At 46.1% G+C, this 18,757-nt stretch overlaps 1 long non-coding RNA gene across 1 annotated transcript; it reads right to left on the bottom strand.

Moving 5' to 3' along the window:
* Positions 1-385: 385 nt before the first annotated feature.
* Positions 386-8,834, bottom strand: LOC149609862 (uncharacterized). Its single transcript, XR_016376874.1, has 3 exons — positions 2,305-8,834; positions 1,366-1,536; positions 386-597 (listed from the first exon to the last, which is right to left on the bottom strand). It is a non-coding gene; the product is annotated as an uncharacterized LOC149609862 (long non-coding RNA).
* Between the last annotated feature and the right edge of the window lie 9,923 nt (positions 8,835-18,757).

An 18,757-nucleotide genomic window follows, 5' to 3' on the forward strand; every position in this document is an offset into this window, starting at 1 on the left:
AGACTATGCGAACGGACACACAGACTATGCGAACGGGCACACAGACTATGCGAACGGACACACAGGTTAAACGAACGGACACACAGGCTAAACGAACGGACACACAGGCTATGCGAACGGACACACAGGCTATGCGAACGGACACAGATTTTGTGAACGGACACACAGATTTTGTGAACGGACACACAGACTATGCGAACGGACTTACAGACATTGCGAACGGACACACAGACTTTGCGAACGGACACACAGACTTTGCGAACGGACACACAGACAATGCGAACGGACACACAGACAATGCGAACGGACACACAGACATTGCGAACGGACACACAGACTTAGCGAACGGACACACAGACATTGCGAACGGACATACAGACTTAGCGAACGGACACACAGGCTAAACAAACGGACACACTGACTTACGACATTGAACGTCATTCGGCGCCTCTCGTGGCCTCTGCTTCTTAAACATTTGTATCAGGGACGAACGACACCTTCGTTTACGCACATATATATAGTGTGGAACATAGGTATTAGGGACGACACCGAAGTACGGGAATACTTTTGAAACACAAAATATTCCACTCCAAAAGTCTATTGCCGTAGTTTATATAAATAAAATAACAATAATAAAGCATTGTTTATAAACTAACTTTTAAATGATACCGTAGTTGAATATTTAATACAAAAAACGAATCACATTGCCGCAAGAACTGACACAATGCCGGACGTTATCGACCAGACAGAACTTTGCAAACGGACAGACAGGCTATGCGAACGGACACACAGACTATGCGAACGGACACACAGATTTTGTGAACGGACACACAGACTATGCGAACGGACACACAGACATTGCGAACGGAAACACAGACTTAGCGAACGGACACACAGGTTAAACGAACGGACACACAGACTATGCGAACGGGCACACAGACTATGCGAACGGACACACAGATTTTGTGAACGGACACACAGACTATGCGAACGGACACACAGACATTGCGAACGGACACACAGACATAGCGAACGGACACACAGGCTAAACGAACGGACACACAGACTATGCGAACGGACACACAGGCTAAACGAACGGACACACAGACATTGCGAACGGACACACAGACTTTGCGAACGGACACACAGACTTAGCGAACGGACACACAGGCTAAACGAACGGACACACAGACTATGCGAACGGACACACAGGCTAAACGAACGGACACACAGGCTATGCGAACGGACACACAGACAATGCGAACGGACAAACAGACTTTGCGAACGGACACACAGACATTGCGAACGGACACACAGACTTAGCGAACGGACACACAGGCTAAACAAACGGACACACTGACTTACGACATTGAACGTCATTCGGCGCCTCTCGTGGCCTCTGCTTCTTAAACATTTGTATCAGGGACGAACGACACCTTCGTTTACGCACATATATATAGTGTGGAACATAGGTATTAGGGACGACACCGAAGTACGGGAATACTTTTGAAACACAAAATATTCCACTCCAAAAGTCTATTGCCGTAGTTTATATAAATAAAATAACAATAATAAAGCATTGTTTATAAACTAACTTTTAAATGATACCGTAGTTGAATATTTAATACAAAAAACGAATCACATTGCCGCAAGAACTGACACAATGCCGGACGTTATCGACCAGACAGAACTTTGCAAACGGACAGACAGGCTATGCGAACGGACACACAGACTATGCGAACGGACACACAGATTTTGTGAACGGACACACAGACTATGCGAACGGACACACAGACATTGCGAACGGAAACACAGACTTAGCGAACGGACACACAGGTTAAACGAACGGACACACAGACTATGCGAACGGGCACACAGACTATGCGAACGGACACACAGATTTTGTGAACGGACACACAGACTATGCGAACGGACACACAGACATTGCGAACGGACACACAGACATAGCGAACGGACACACAGGCTAAACGAACGGACACACAGACTATGCGAACGGACACACAGGCTAAACGAACGGACACACAGACATTGCGAACGGACACACAGACTTTGCGAACGGACACACAGACTTAGCGAACGGACACACAGGCTAAACGAACGGACACACAGACTATGCGAACGGACACACAGGCTAAACGAACGGACACACAGGCTATGCGAACGGACACACAGACAATGCGAACGGACAAACAGACTTTGCGAACGGACACACAGACATTGCGAACGGACACACAGACTTAGCGAACGGACACACAGGCTAAACAAACGGACACACTGACTTACGACATTGAACGTCATTCGGCGCCTCTCGTGGCCTCTGCTTCTTAAACATTTGTATCAGGGACGAACGACACCTTCGTTTACGCACATATATATAGTGTGGAACATAGGTATTAGGGACGACACCGAAGTACGGGAATACTTTTGAAACACAAAATATTCCACTCCAAAAGTCTATTGCCGTAGTTTATATAAATAAAATAACAATAATAAAGCATTGTTTATAAACTAACTTTTAAATGATACCGTAGTTGAATATTTAATACAAAAAAACGAATCAAATTCTTGCGCCTACCGCAAGAACTGACAAAATGCCGGACGTTAGCATTAGTAATTGAGGCTTGGTGGACTCGGTACCATACGCACCAAACGAACCGCAGCGTCGTTCGTCCGGCCGAAACCAACAACGCATGCGCTACCATAAGGTTGCATACTTTCCCCTGTCACCTCCAACTCTTGCCGGCGTTCGTCTTCGAAGGTTGCATCACCGGATGGATGTTCACCTAACAGTCCGCAGCATCGTTCGTCCGGCCGAAACCAACGACACACGCAGACACATCAGACAAGACTCCTCCAATGAGCACCCTCGTAAAATGTTATGCGCTTCGTTCGTCTTTCAGTGTTCACCACGCTCTGCTTCTTCGAACTCGCTTCATTTCATTTCAGAGTTCACCACGCTCTGCTTCTTCGAACTCGCTTCATTTCATTTCAGAGTTGGGCGGACTCTGTTTCAACTCCCGCCGGCATTCGTCTTTGAGGCTTGCTGGACTAGGTACCATACGCACCAAACGCACCGCAACGTCGTTCGTCCGGCCGAAACCAACAACGCATGCGCTACCATAATGTTGCGTACTTTCCCTTGTCACCTCCAACTCTTGCCGGCGTTCGTCTTCGAAGGTTGCATCACCGGATGGATTTCCACCTAACGGTCCGCAGCATCGTTCGTCCGGCCGAAACCAACGATACAAGCAGACACATCAGACAAGACTCCTCCAATGAGCAACCTCGTAAAATGTTATGCGCTTCGTTCGTCTTTCAGAGTTCACCACGCTCTGCTTCTTCGAACTCGCTTCATTTCATTTCAGAGTTCACCACGCTCTGCTTCTTCGAACTCACTTCATTTCATTTCAGAGTTCACCACGCTCTGCTTCTTCGAACTCGCTTCATTTCATTTCAGAGTTGGGCGGACTCTGTTTCAACTCCCGCCGGCATTCGTCTTTGAGGCTTGCTGGACTAGGTACCATACGCACCAAACGCACCGCAACGCACCGCAACGTCGTTCGTCCGGCCGAAACCAACAACGCATGCGCTACCATAATGTTGCGTACTTTCCCTTGTCACCTCCAACTCTTGCCGGCGTTCGTCTTCGAAGGTTGCATCACCGGATGGATGTTCACCTAACGGTCCGCAGTATCGTTCGTCCGGCCGAAACCAACGACACACGCAGACACATCAGACAAGACTCCTCCAATGAGCACCCTCGTAAAATGTTATGCTCTTCGTTCGTCTTTCAGAGTTCACCACGCTCTGCTTCTTCGAACTCGCTTCATTTCATTTCAGAGTTCACCACGGTCTGCTTCTTCGAACTCGCTTCATTTCATTTCAGAGTTCACCACGGTCTGCTTCTTCGAACTCGCTTCATTTCATTTCAGAGTTCACCACGCTCTGCTTCTTCGAACTCGCTTCATTTCATTTCAGAGTTCACCACGCTCTGCTTCTTCGAACTCGCTTCATTTCATTTCAGAGTTGGGCGGACTCTGTTTCAACTCCCGCCGGCATTCGTCTTTGAGGCTTGCTGGACTAGGTACCATACGCACCAAACGCACCGCAACGTCGTTCGTCCGGCCGAAACCAACAACGCATGCGCTACCATAATGTTGCGTACTTTCCCTTGAAACCTCCAACTCTTGCCGGCGTTCGTCTTCGAAGGTTGCATCACCGGATGGATGTTCACCTAACGGTCCGCAGTATCGTTCGTCCGGCCGAAACCAACGACACACGCAGACACATCAGACAAGACTCCTCCAATGAGCACCCTCGTAAAATGTTATGCTCTTCGTTCGTCTTTCAGAGTTCACCACGCTCTGCTTCTTCGAACTCGCTTCATTTCATTTCAGAGTTCACCACGCTCTGCTTCTTCGAACTCGCTTCATTTCATTTCAGAGTTCACCACGCTCTGCTTCTTCGAACTCGCTTCATTTCATTTCAGAGTTTACCACGCTCTGCTTCTTCGAACTCGCTTCATTTCATTTCAGAGTTGGGCGGACTCTGTTTCAACTCCCGCCGGCATTCGTCTTTGAGGCTTGCTGGACTAGGTACCATACGCACCAAACGCACCGCAACGTCGTTCGTCCGGCCGAAACCAACAACGCATGCGCTACCATAATGTTGCGTACTTTCCCTTGTCACCTCCAACTCTTGCCGGCGTTCGTCTTCGAAGGTTGCATCACCGGATGGATGTCCACCTAACGGTCCGCAGCATCGTTCGTCCGGCCGAAACCAACGATACAAGCAGACACATCAGACAAGACTCCTCCAATGAGCACCCTCGTAAAATGTTATGCGCTTCGTTCGTCTTTCAGAGTTCACCACGCTCTGCTTCTTCGAACTCGCTTCATTTCATTTCAGAGTTCACCACGCTCTGCTTCTTCGAACTCGCTTCATTTCATTTCAGAGTTCACCACGCTCTGCTTCTTCGAACTCGCTTCATTTCATTTCAGAGTTCACCACGCTCTGCTTCTTCGAACTCGCTTCATTTCATTTCAGAGTTCACCACGCTCTGCTTCTTCGAACTCGCCTCATTTCATTGCAGAGTTCACCACGCTCTGCTTCTTCGAACTCGCCTCATTTCATTTCAGAGTTCACCACGCTCTGCTTCTTCGAACTCGCTTCATTTCATTTCAGAGTTGGGCGGACTCTGTTTCAACTCCCGCCGCCATTCGTCTTTGAGGCTTGCTGGACTAGGTACCATACGCACCAAACGCACCGCAACGTCGTTCGTCCGGCCGAAACCAACAACGCATGCGCTACCATAATGTTGCGTACTTTCCCTTGAAACCTCCAACTCTTGCCGGCGTTCGTCTTCGAAGGTTGCATCACCGGATGGATGTTCACCTAACGGTCCGCAGTATCGTTCGTCCGGCCGAAACCAACGACACACGCAGACACATCAGACAAGACTCCTCCAATGAGCACCCTCGTAAAATGTTATGCTCTTCGTTCGTCTTTCAGAGTTCACCACGCTCTGCTTCTTCGAACTCGCTTCATTTCATTTCAGAGTTCACCACGCTCTGCTTCTTCGAACTCGCTTCATTTCATTTCAGAGTTCACCACGCTCTGCTTCTTCGAACTCGCTTCATTTCATTTCAGAGTTTACCACGCTCTGCTTCTTCGAACTCGCTTCATTTCATTTCAGAGTTGGGCGGACTCTGTTTCAACTCCCGCCGGCATTCGTCTTTGAGGCTTGCTGGACTAGGTACCATACGCACCAAACGCACCGCAACGTCGTTCGTCCGGCCGAAACCAACAACGCATGCGCTACCATAATGTTGCGTACTTTCCCTTGTCACCTCCAACTCTTGCCGGCGTTCGTCTTCGAAGGTTGCATCACCGGATGGATGTCCACCTAACGGTCCGCAGCATCGTTCGTCCGGCCGAAACCAACGATACAAGCAGACACATCAGACAAGACTCCTCCAATGAGCACCCTCGTAAAATGTTATGCGCTTCGTTCGTCTTTCAGAGTTCACCACGCTCTGCTTCTTCGAACTCGCTTCATTTCATTTCAGAGTTCACCACGCTCTGCTTCTTCGAACTCGCTTCATTTCATTTCAGAGTTCACCACGCTCTGCTTCTTCGAACTCGCTTCATTTCATTTCAGAGTTCACCACGCTCTGCTTCTTCGAACTCGCTTCATTTCATTTCAGAGTTCACCACGCTCTGCTTCTTCGAACTCGCCTCATTTCATTGCAGAGTTCACCACGCTCTGCTTCTTCGAACTCGCCTCATTTCATTTCAGAGTTCACCACGCTCTGCTTCTTCGAACTCGCTTCATTTCATTTCAGAGTTGGGCGGACTCTGTTTCAACTCCCGCCGCCATTCGTCTTTGAGGCTTGCTGGACTAGGTACCATACGCACCAAACGCACCGCAGCGTCGTTCGTCCGGCCGAAACCAACAACGCATACGTTACCATAAGGTTGCATACTTTCCCCTGTCACCTCCAACTCTTGCCGGCGTTCGTCTTCGAAGGTTGCATCACCGGATGGATGTTCACCTAACAGTCCGCAGCATCGTTCGTCCGGCCGAAACCAACGACACACGCAGACACATCAGACAAGACTCCTCCAATGAGCACCTTCGTAACCTTGGTCTGTGTTTCAATTCTCACTCACGCCGGCATTCGTCTTTGAGGCTTGCTGGACTAGGTACCATACGCACCAAACGCACCGCAACGTCGTTCGTCCGTCCGAAACCAACGACGTGTGCGCTACCATAAGGTTGCATACTTTCCCCTGTCACCTCCAACTCTTGCCGGCGTTCGTATTCAAAGGTTGCAACACCGGATGGATGTCCACCTAACGGTTCGCAGCATCGTTCGTCCGGCCGAAACCAACGATACAAGCAGACACATCAGACAAGACTCCTCCAATGAGCACCTTCGTAACCTTGGTCTGTGTTTCAATTCTCACTCACGCCGGCATTCGTCTTTGAGGCTTGCTGGACTAGGTACCATACGCACCAAACGCACCGCAACGTCGTTCGTCCGTCCGAAACCAACGACGTGTGCGCTACCATAAGGTTGCATACTTTCCCCTGTCACCTCCAACTCTTGCCGGCGTTCGTATTCGAAGGTTTATTACCGCCTACTCGACGCCGTTTTTAACGCGACAAAGCCAGCCAGGGACTCGCGAAGGGACCCTCGCCAAAGGATATCCAAACTTCGGTCTGTACACCCGTTAATCACTCGTCGACGCCGTTCGAAGACCTTGAACTCCATTCGGCGCCGCTCGTGGCGTGAAGACACTGCTGTGTCGTGTCAAAAATGAACTAGTCGATAGGCTACGCCTTCTTCTTTGTTACAAGCATATGAATAATCAATCAGATATGTGTTTAAGAAACAATACCTGATTGAATGGGGATATGCAACTGAGTTTTACATCAGAATTGCACTGTTTCTTAGACTTGCTTCACTGTAGCAAGCTCTCACCTACCGCCCCCATATATAGTGTGGAACATAGGTATTAGGGAGCGCAACCAACTACGGGAATATGTTTTAGAACTTAGTTTTATTTTGGAAGGGTTTAAATTTTCAAAGTTCAAAACCGTATTGCCGTAGTTTTGAACATTGAAAAAACTTCCAATATTATTTAAGAATGAAAATCCTTCTAAGATTTTTCTGTTCCCGTAGTTTAATAATAAATAAAAAAGTGGGAATCCGTGGAAATCGAGATGATTGAAACTTCCACACGAAGTAACAAACTCTCAGACGCAAGAGCTACAAAAATGGTCCCTTCTTTAAAAGGAAACCTTACGCTCTCCACTCATAACGTGCTACTACCACTAAGATCACTCGATAAACTAGTTTCAAGACGATAATGGGTGGCTTGCGTAACTTTCTAGTAACCCGCCCATAGCGTCCTCCGCAAAGCAACCAGGGCGCGCTTTCGAAAGATTCGAGACGCGTCGCCGAACGTTGTTTTAAAAACAACTATTGCAAAACCGACCACGTCGAACGAATTCGATCGAAATCGATTCTTTGCAAAGGAATGTTCCTAACGCACGCTCCCAGTTACGCAACCGAAAAGTTCTTAGAAAAGAACCACGGTTGCGAAAGGATCGAGACGCTTCGGCAACGGTATGACACGAATCGAATGTCTAACCGCAACTCTACTCAATCGCGCTAGCGCGAAGGTTTCGGCGAGTTGACAAACGAAACGAAATAGCAACTTAAACCGATCTCGATTCCCGAAAGATATACCTTCGCGAGGCGAGAAAAACGGTCACCATAGAACCGACTAATAGTCTTCGAATTAACGAGTACGAATAGCGGTCGCAGAGTCAATCAGATATGTGTGTAAGAAGAAATACCTGATTGAATGGGGGTTTGCAACTGAGTTTTATATCAAAGTTGCACTGTATCTTAAACATGCTTTACTGCCCCCATATGTACTGTGGAACATGGGTATTAGGGAGCGCAACCAACTACGGGAATATATTTTACAACATAGTTTAATTTTGAAATGATTGAAATTTTCTGTCCTAAAACATATTTCCGTAGTTTCGGACTTAGAAAAATTAAACCATTCCAAAATAAATAAAACTATGTTCAACAACGAATACCCGTAGATATAGACATTGAAAAACATTTCGCTAATGAATATATTTCTAAGTTTTATTCCCGTAGTTCGACCATAAATAAAAAAGTGGGAATCGAGATGCTTGAAACTTCCACACGCAGCATCGTTCGTCCGGCCGAAACCAACGTTACACGCAGTCACATCAGACTAGACAATAGGTTGCGCCTTCCTCTTTGTTACAAGCATATGAATAATCAATCAGATATGTGTGTAAGAACGAATACCTGATTGAATGGGGGTTTCCAACTGAGTTTTATACCAAAGTTGCACTGTTTCTTAAACTTGCTTTACTGTAGCACACTCTCACCTACTGCCCCATATGTAGTGTGGAACATAGGTATTAGGGAGCTCACTCAACTACGGGAATATGTTTTAGAACATAGTTTTATTTTGTAATGGTTAAAATTTTCGAAGTCCGAAACTACGGTAATATGTTTTTCAATGTCTTTATCTATGGAAATTTGTTGTTGAACATAGAAAATTTCAATCATTCCAAAATTAAACTTAGTTTTAATTTTGGAATGGTTTAAATTTTCTATGTTCTAAGACATATTCTCGTAGTTGGGTGAGCTCCCTAATACCATAGAAAATTTAAACCATTACAAAATAAAACTAAGTCCGAAAACATATTACCGTAGTTTCGGACTTAGAAAATTTAAACCATTACAAAATAAAACTAAGTCCCAAACTACGGTAATATGTTTTCGGACTTAGTTTTATTTTGTAATGGTTTAAATTTTCTAAGTCCGAAACTACGGTAATATGTTTTCGGACTTAGAAAATTTACACCATTACAAAATAAACATATTCCCGTAGTTGAGTGAGCTCCCTTATACCTATGTTCCACACTACATATGGGGACTGTAGGCGAAAGCTTCCTACAGTAAAGCAAGTTTAAGAAGCAGTGCAATTCTGATGTAAAACTCAGTTGCATAAATCCCCATTCAATCAGGTATTTCTTCTTACACACATATCTGATTGATTATTCATATGCTTGTAACAAAGAGGAAGGCGCAGCCTATCGACTAGTTCATTTTTGACACGTCAGAGCAGTGTCTTCACGCCACGAGCGGCGCCGAAAGAAGTTCAAGGACTTCGAAAGGCGTCGACGAGTGATTAACGGGTGTACAGACCGAAGTTCGGATATCCTTTGGCGAGGGGTCCCTTCGCGAGTCCCTGGCTGGCTTTGTCGTGTTATAAATGGCGTCGAGTGGGTGGTAATAAACCTTCCAAGACAAACGCCGGCAAGAGTTGGAGGTGACAGTGGGAAGTATGCAACCTTATGGTAGCGCACGCGTCGTTGGTTTCGTCCGGACAAACGACGCTGCGGTGCGTTTGGTGCGTATGGTACCGAGTCCAGCAAGCCTCAAAGACGAATGCCGGCGGGAGTTAGAAGTGAAACACAGACCAAGATGTTCCGTATTACGAAGGTGCTCATTGGAGGAGTCTTGTCTGATGTGTCTGCCTGTATCGTTGGTTTCGTCCGGACGAACGATGCTGCGGACCGTTAGACGAACATCCATCCGGTGATGCAACCTTCTAATACGAACGCCAGCAAGAGTTGGAGGCGACAGTGGCTAAATCTCGGCAGACCAGAATGCACGAGTGTGGAATCTTTCGTGTCTGAGCGTATGGAAGATAGAGGGCTCGAGCCGCGGATATTTCCCCCGCGGCAGCACGATCGGTTCCATCTCTGGGAGTTTACCCGCTGCGCGGTAAATTCCCGGCAATGTCCGTATAACCTCTATCATAGGGCGTCACCAAGCGTCCGACTTTCTTAGCGGAAAGTGCTTTATTTCAAGGGTTTTATTTTACGACTCTAAACGATGAATTACCTCTGTACGTGGGTCGATGGCATCTCTCGCGTGAGTAGCAACACGCGTTGAGATTGTATTTCGAACGCACACGCGATCTCGGGTCACATCCGAGGTTTCGCCTGTCTGAGTGTCGCATTACTGACCCCTGCGACCGCTATTCGTACTCGTTAATTCGAAGACGATTAGTCGGTTCTATGGTGACCGTTTTTCTCGCCTCGCGAAGGTATATCTTTCGGGAATCGAGATCGGTTTAAGTTGCGTTTTCGTTTCGTTTGTCGACTTGCCGAAACCTTCGCGCTAGCGCGATTGAGTAGAGGTAAGGTTAGACATTCGATTCGTGCCATTTCGTTGCCTAAGCGTCTCGATCCTTTCGCAACCGTGGTTCTTTTCTAAGAACATTTCGGTTGCGTAACTTGAAGCGTGCGCTAGCAACATTCCTTTGCAAAGAATCGACTTCGATCGAACTCGTTCGACTTGGTCGGTTTTGCAACAGTTGTTTTTAAAACAACGTTCGGCGACGCGTCTCGAATCTTTCGAAAGCGCGCCCTAGTGTCTTTCCGAAAGACGCTAAGGGCGGGTTACTAGAAAGTTACGCAAGCCACCCATTATCGTAAACTGTCGACCTCAGATCAGACGAGATAACCCGCTGAAACTATTTATAGAAAAGCGGAGGAAGAGAAATCAACCGAGATTCCCTTAGTAGCGGCGAGCGAACAGGGAGAAGCCCAGCACCCAAGCGCCCGTCCCAATGGGGTGGGAGTGCTATTTGGTGTTTAGGAGTAGCGCGACCGAAGGGAACCCTAAGCGTAACTCTCCTTAAAAGGGGTTGCCGCGCTTTTGGTCTCACGCGGAAGCAAATCTCCTTCGAGTCGGGTTGGTGCAACCCTAAGTGGGTGGTAAATACCATCTAAGGCTAAATACGCCCACGAATCCCACAGAGAACAAGTACCGAGAGGGAAAGTTGAAGAGTGTGAAAAATCGTTTAGAGGTAAATGGGTGGGCCCTCGAAGGTGATCGGCGGAGGAATGGACGTTTGGCGCTCATTCTTCTGTCCGAACTACACTGCGACTGGTCTGGCCACTGAATGGCGTCCGGCTTCGAAAGCGGGCGTCGGAAGGTGGCCGGTTGTTTCTCCCTCGCGGAGGTTCGACCGGTGTTTTAGCGAGCTCCTTTGACGAGTGAGCGTTCGTCAGACCAGGACTTTCTTTTAGCCCTGAGCGGGTTACGCCGAACACTCCCTCAAACGGGAACGACGCGGCGGAACAGGCGTCGTCGTCAGGTTCGTCGTTTCACCCTTGCGTGAGCGACTGCCGGCGATATCCGCTGGTTTCCGTTCGCACTCGTCGATGTTCAGCTGTAAAGCAGTGAGTAGGCTGGTAACCCACCCAACACGTCTTGACTTGATCACTAAGATACAAGAGATCTTAGTGGTGATGCTAAGGTGTCGAGCATTCAGAAGGTTGTTAATACGCCCGACCTAACCTGAAACAAGAGCTAGGTTACCGAGTGATCTTAGTGGTAGTAGTAAATTTTGAGGGTGGACCGTAGGTGTCTAAGGTTTCCACTTGAAGAGTTGGTGGTAGAAGGAAATAAATTTAACGCTCTCGCGTCTGAGGGTTTGATACTTCGTGTGGAAGTTTCAAGCATCTCGATTCCCACTTTTTTTTATTTATAGTCAAACTACGGTAATGAAACTTAGAAATTCATTCACTACTAGTAGCGAAATGTTTTTCAATGTCTTTATCTATGGGAATTCGTTGTTGAACATAGAAAATTTAAGTTTAATTTTGGAATGATTGAAATTTTCCGAAACTTTAACCATTACAAAATAAAACTATGTTCTAAAACATATTCCCGTAGTTGAGTGACCTCCCTAATACCTATGTTCCACACTACATAGCGAAATGTTTTTCAATGTCTTTATCTATGGGAATTTGTTGTTGAACATAGAAAATTTCAATCATTCCAAAATTAAACTTAGTTTTAAATTTTGGAATGATTTAAATTTTCTATGTTCTAAGACATATTCCCGTAGTTGGGTGAGCTCCCTAATACCATAGAAAATTTAAACCATTACAAAATAAAACTAAGTCCGAAAACATATTACCGTAGTTTCGGACTTAGAAAATTTAAACCATTACAAAATAAAACTAAGTCCGAAACTACGGTAATATGTTTTCGGACTTAGTTTTATTTTGTAATGGTGTAAATTTTCTATGTTCTAAAACATATTCCCGTAGTTGAGTGAGCTCCCTTATACCTATGTTCCACACTACATATGGGGACTGTAGGCGAAAGCTTCCTACAGTAAAGCAAGTTTAAGAAGCAGTGCAATTCTGATGTAAAACTCAGTTGCATAAATCCCCATTCAATCAGGTATTTGTTCTTACACACATATCTGATTGATTATTCATATGCTTGTAACAAAGAGGAAGGCGTAGCCTATCGACTAGTTCATTTTTGACACGACAGAGCAGTGTCTTCGCGCCACGAGTGGCGCCGAAAGAAGTTCAAGGACTTCGAACGGCGTCGACGAGTGATTAACGGGTGTACAGACCGAAGTTCGGATATCCCTCGTGGGGGTCCCTTCGCGAGTCCCTGGCTGGTTCTGTCGCGTTATAAATGGCGTCGAGTGGGTGGTAATAAACCTTCGAAGACAAACGCCGGCAAGAGTTGGAGGTGACAGTGGGAAGTATGCAACCTTATGGTAGCGCACGCGTCGTTGGTTTCGTCCGGACGAACGACGCTGCGGTGCGTTTGGTGCGTATGGTACCGAGTCCAGCAAGCCTCAAAGACGAATGCCGGCGGGAGTTAGAAGTGAAACACAGACCAAGATGTTCCGTATTTCGAAGGTGCTCATTGGAGGAGTCTTGCCTGATGTGTCTGCGTGTATGGTTCGTTTCGGCCGGACGAACGATGCTGCGGACTGTTAGGTGAAAATCAATCCGGTGTAGCAATCTTCGAACACGAACGCCGTCAAGAGTTGGAGCTGAGAGTGGCAACTCTTGTTACCATGGCTGGTGGTAATAAATCTCGGCAGACCAGGCTGCTCGAGTGTGGAATCTTTCGTGTCTGAGCGTATGGAAGATAGAGGGCTCGGGCCGCGGATATTTCCGCCGCGGCAGCACGATCGGTTCCATCTCTGGGAGTTTAACCGCTGCGCGGTAAATTCCCGGCAATGTCCGTATAACCTCTATCATAGGGCGTCACCAAGCGTCCGACTTTCTTAGCGGAAAGTGCTTTATTTCAAGGGTTTTATTTTACGACTCTAAACATATTAAACGACTCTGTTCGTGGGTCGATTAAAAATCGTTTAGAGGTAAATGGGTGGGCCCTCGAAGGTGATCGGCGGAGGAATGGACGTTTGGCGCTCATTCTTCTGTCCGAACTACACTGCGACTGGTCTGGCCACTGAATAGCGTCCGGCTTCGATAGCGGGCGTCGGAAGGTGGCCGGTTGTTTCTCCCTCGCGGAGGTTCGACCGGTGTTTTAGCGAGCTTCTTTGTCGAGTGAGCGTTCGTCAGACCAGGACTTTCTTTTAGCCCTGAGCGGGTTACGCCGAACACTCCCTCAAACGGGAACGACGCGGCGGAACAGGCGTCGTCGTCAGGTTCGTCGTTTCACCCTTGCGTGAGCGACTGCCGGCGATATCCGCTGGTTTCCGTTCGCACTCGTCGATGTTCAGCTGTAAAGCAGTGAGTAGGCTGGTAACCCACCCAACACGTCTTGACTTGATCACTAAGATACAAGAGATCTTAGTGGTGATGCTAAGGTGTCGAGCATTCAGAAGGTTGTTAATACGCCCGACCTATCTTGAAACAAGAGCTAGGTTACCGAGTGATCTTAGTGGTAGTAGTAAATTTTGAGGGTGGACCGTAGGTGTCTAAGGTTTCCACTTGAAGAGTTGGTGAAAAATAAATTTAACGCTCTCGCGTCTGAGGGTTTGATACTTCGTGCGGAAGTTTCAAGCATCTCGATTCCCACTTTTTTTTATTTATAGTCAAACTACGGTAATGAAACTTAGAAATTCATTCACTACTAGTAGCGAAATGTTTTTCAATGTCTTTATCTATGGGAATTCGTTGTTGAACATAGAAAATTTAAGTTTAATTTTGGAATGATTGAAATTTTCTAAGTCCGAAACTTTAACCATTACAAAATAAAACTATGTTCTAAAACATATTCCCGTAGTTGAGTGACCTCCCTAATACCTATGTTCCACACTACATAGCGAAATGTTTTTCAATGTCTTTATCTATGGGAATTTGTTGTTGAACATAGAAAATTTCAATCATTCCAAAATTAAACTTAGTTTTAATTTTGGAATGATTTAAATTTTCTATGTTCTAAGACATATTCCCATAGTTGGGTGAGCTCCCTAATACCATAGAAAATTTAAACCATTACAAAATAAAACTAAGTCCGAAAACATATTACCGTAGTTTCGGACTTAGAAAATTTAAACCATTACAAAATAAAACTAAGTCCGAAACTACGGTAATATGTTTTCGGACTTAAGTTTTATTTTGTAAAATTTAAACCATTACAAAATAAAACTAAGTCCGAAACTACGGTAATATGTTTTCGGACTTAAGTTTTATTTTGTAATGGTGTAAATTTTCTATGTTCTAAAACATATTCCCGTAGTTGAGTGAGCTCCCTTATACCTATGTTCCACACTACATATGGGGACTGTAGGCGAAAGCTTCCTACAGTAAAGCAAGTTTAAGAAGCAGTGCAATTCTGATGTAAAACTCAGTTGCATAAATCCCCATTCAATCAGGTATTTGTTCTTACACACATATCTGATTGATTATTCATATGCTTGTAACAAAGAGGAAGGCGTAGCCTATCGACTAGTTCATTTTTGACACGACAGAGCAGTGTCTTCACGCCACGAGCGGCGCCGAAAGAAGTTCAAGGACTTCGAACGGCGTCGACGAGTGATTAACGGGTGTACAGACCGAAGTTCGGATATCCCTCGTGGGGGTCCCTTCGCGAGTCCCTGGCTGGTTCTGTCGCGTTATAAATGGCGTCGAGTGGGTGGTAATAAACCTTCGAAGACAAACGCCGGCAAGAGTTGGAGGTGACAGTGGGAAGTATGCAACCTTATGGTAGCGCACGCGTCGTTGGTTTCGTCCGGACGAACGACGCTGCGGTGCGTTTGGTGCGTATGGTACCGAGTCAAGCAAGCCTCAAAGACGAATGCCGGCGGGAGTTAGAAGTGAAACACAGACCAAGATGTTCCGTATTTCGAAGGTGCTCATTGGAGGAGTCTTGCCTGATGTGTCTGCGTGTATGGTTCGTTTCGGCCGGACGAACGATGCTGCGGACTGTTAGGTGAAAATCAATCCTGTGTAGCAATCTTCGAACACGAACGCCGTCAAGAGTTGGAGCTGAGAGTGGCAACTCTTGTTACCATGGCTGGTGGTAATAAATCTCGGCAGCCCAGGCTGCTCGAGTGTGGAATCTTTCGTGTCTGAGCGTATGGAAGATAGAGGGCTCGGGCCGCGGATATTTCCGCCGCGGCAGCACGATCGGTTCCATCTCTGGGAGTTTAACCGCTGCGCGGTAAATTCCCGGCAATGTCCGTATAACCTCTATCATAGGGCGTCACCAAGCGTCCGACTTTCTTAGCGGAAAGTGCTTTATTTCAAGGGTTTTATTTTACGACTCTAAACGTATTAAACGACTCTGTTCGTGGGTCGATTAAAAATCGTTTAGAGGTAAATGGGTGGGCCCTCGAAGGTGATCGGCGGAGGAATGGACGTTTGGCGCTCATTCTTCTGTCCGAACTACACTGCGACTGGTCTGGCCACTGAATGGCGTCCGGCTTCGAAAGCGGGCGTCGGAAGGTGGCCGGTTGTTTCTCCCTCGCGGAGGTTCGACCGGTGTTTTAGCGAGCTCCTTTGACGAGTGAGCGTTCGTCAGACCAGGACTTTCTTTTAGCCCTGAGCGGGTTACGCCGAACACTCCCTCAAACGGGAACGACGCGGCGGAACAGGCGTCGTCGTCAGGTTCGTCGTTTCACCCTTGCGTGAGCGACTGCCGGCGATATCCGCTGGTTTCCGTTCGCACTCGTCGATGTTCAGCTGTAAAGCAATGAGTAGGCTGGTAACCCACCCAACACGTCTTGAAACACGAACCAAGACTTGATCACTAAGATACAAGAGATCTTAGTGGTGATGCTAAGGTGTCGAGCATTCAGAAGGTTGTTAATACGCCCGACCTATCTTGAAACAAGAGCTAGGTTACCGAGTGATCTTAGTGGTAGTAGTAAATTTTGAGGGTGGACCGTAGGTGTCTAAGGTTTCCACTTGAAGAGTTGGTGGTAGAATGAAATAAATTTAACGCTCTCGCGTCTGAGGGTTTGATACTTCGTGTGGAAGTTTCAAGCATCTCGATTCCCACTTTTTTTTATTTATAGTCAAACTACGGTAATGAAACTTTGAAAAACATTTCGCTACTAGTAGTGCATGAATTTCTATGTCTTTATCTATGGGAATTCGTTGTTGAACATAGAAAATTTCAATCATTCCAGAATTAAACTTAGTTTTAATTTAGTAATGGTTTAAATTTTCTAATTCCGAAACTACGGTAATATGTTTTAGAACATAGTTTTATTTTGGAAGGGTTTAAATTTTCCAAGTCCGAAAACATATTACCGTAGTTTCGGACTTAGTTTTATTTTGTAATGGTTTAAATTTTCTAAGTCCGAAACTACGGTAATATGTTTTCGGACTTAGAAAATTGAAACCCTTCCAAAATAAAACTATGTTCTAAAACATATTCCCGTAGTTGAGTGAGCTCCCATATACCTATGTTCCACACTACATATGGGGGCGGTAGGTGAGAGCTTGCTACAGTAAAGCAAGTTTAAGAAACCCACCCGACACGTCTTGAAACACGAACCAAGACCTGATCACTAAGATACAAGAGATCTTAGTGGTGATGCTAAGGTGTCGAGCATTCAGAAGGTTGTTAATACGCCCGACCTATCTTGAAACAAGAGCTAGGTTACCGAGTGATCTTAGTGGTAGTAGTAAATTTTGAGGGTGGACCGTAGGTGTCTAAGGTTTCCACTTGAAGAGTTGGTGAAAAATAAATTTAACGCTCTCGCGTCTGAGGGTTTGATACTTCGTGTGGAAGTTTCAAGCATCTCGATTCCCACTTTCTTTATTTATAGTCAAACTACGGGAATGAAACTTAGAAATTCATTCACTACTAGTAGCGAAATGTTTTTCAATGTCTTTATCTATGGGAATTTGTTGTTGAACATAGAAAATTTCAATCATTCCAAAATTAAAACTAAGTTTAATTTTGGAATGATTTAAATTTTCTATGTTCTAAGACATATTCCCGTAGTTGGGTGAGCTCCCTAATACCATAGAAAATTTAAACCATTACAAAATAAAACTAAGTCCGAAACTACGGTAATATGTTTTCGGACTTAGAAAATTTAAACCATTACAAAATAAAACTATGTTCTAAAACATATTCCCGTAGTTGAGTGAGCTCCCTTATACCTATGTTCCACACTACATATGGGGGCGGTAGGTGAGAGCTTGCTACAGTAAAGCAAGTTTAAGAAACACTGCAACTTTGATATAAATCTTAGTTGGAAATCCCCATTCAATCAGGTATTTGTTCTTACACACATATCTGATTGATTATTCATATGCTTGTAACAAAGAGGAAGGCGCAGCCTATCGACTAGTTCATTTTTGACACGTCAAAGCAGTGTCTTCACGCCACGAGCGGCGCCGAAAGAAGTTCAAGGACTTCGAAAGGCGTCGACGAGTGATTAACGGGTGTACAGACCGAAGTTCGGATATCCTTTGGCGAGGGGTCCCTTCGCGAGTCCCTGCCTGGCTTTGTCGCGTTATAAATGGCGTCGAGTGGGTGGTAATAAACCTTCCAAGACAAACGCCGGCAAGAGTTGGAGGTGAAAGTGGGAAGTATGCAACCTTATGGCAGCGCACGCGTCGTTGGTTTCGTCAGGACAAACGACGCTGCGGTGCGTTTGGTGCGTATGGTACCGAGTCCAGCAAGCCTCAAAGACGAATGCCGGCGTGAGTTAGAATTGAAACACAGACCAAGGTTACGAAGGTGCTCATTGGAGTAGTCTTGTCTGATGTGTCTGCTTGTATCGTTGGTTTCGGCCGGACGAACGATGCTTCGGACCGTTAGGTGGACATCCATCCGGTGATGCAACCTTCGAATACGAACGCCAGCAAGAGTTGGAGGTGACAGTGGCAACTCTAATGGCTGGTGGTAATAAA

The sequence above is a fragment of the Phalangium opilio genome, unplaced genomic scaffold (assembly GCF_054372755.1).
Source record: "Phalangium opilio isolate 3A_F unplaced genomic scaffold, DU_Popi_V2 ptg000344l_1, whole genome shotgun sequence".
NCBI classification, from domain to species: domain Eukaryota; kingdom Metazoa; phylum Arthropoda; class Arachnida; order Opiliones; family Phalangiidae; genus Phalangium; species Phalangium opilio.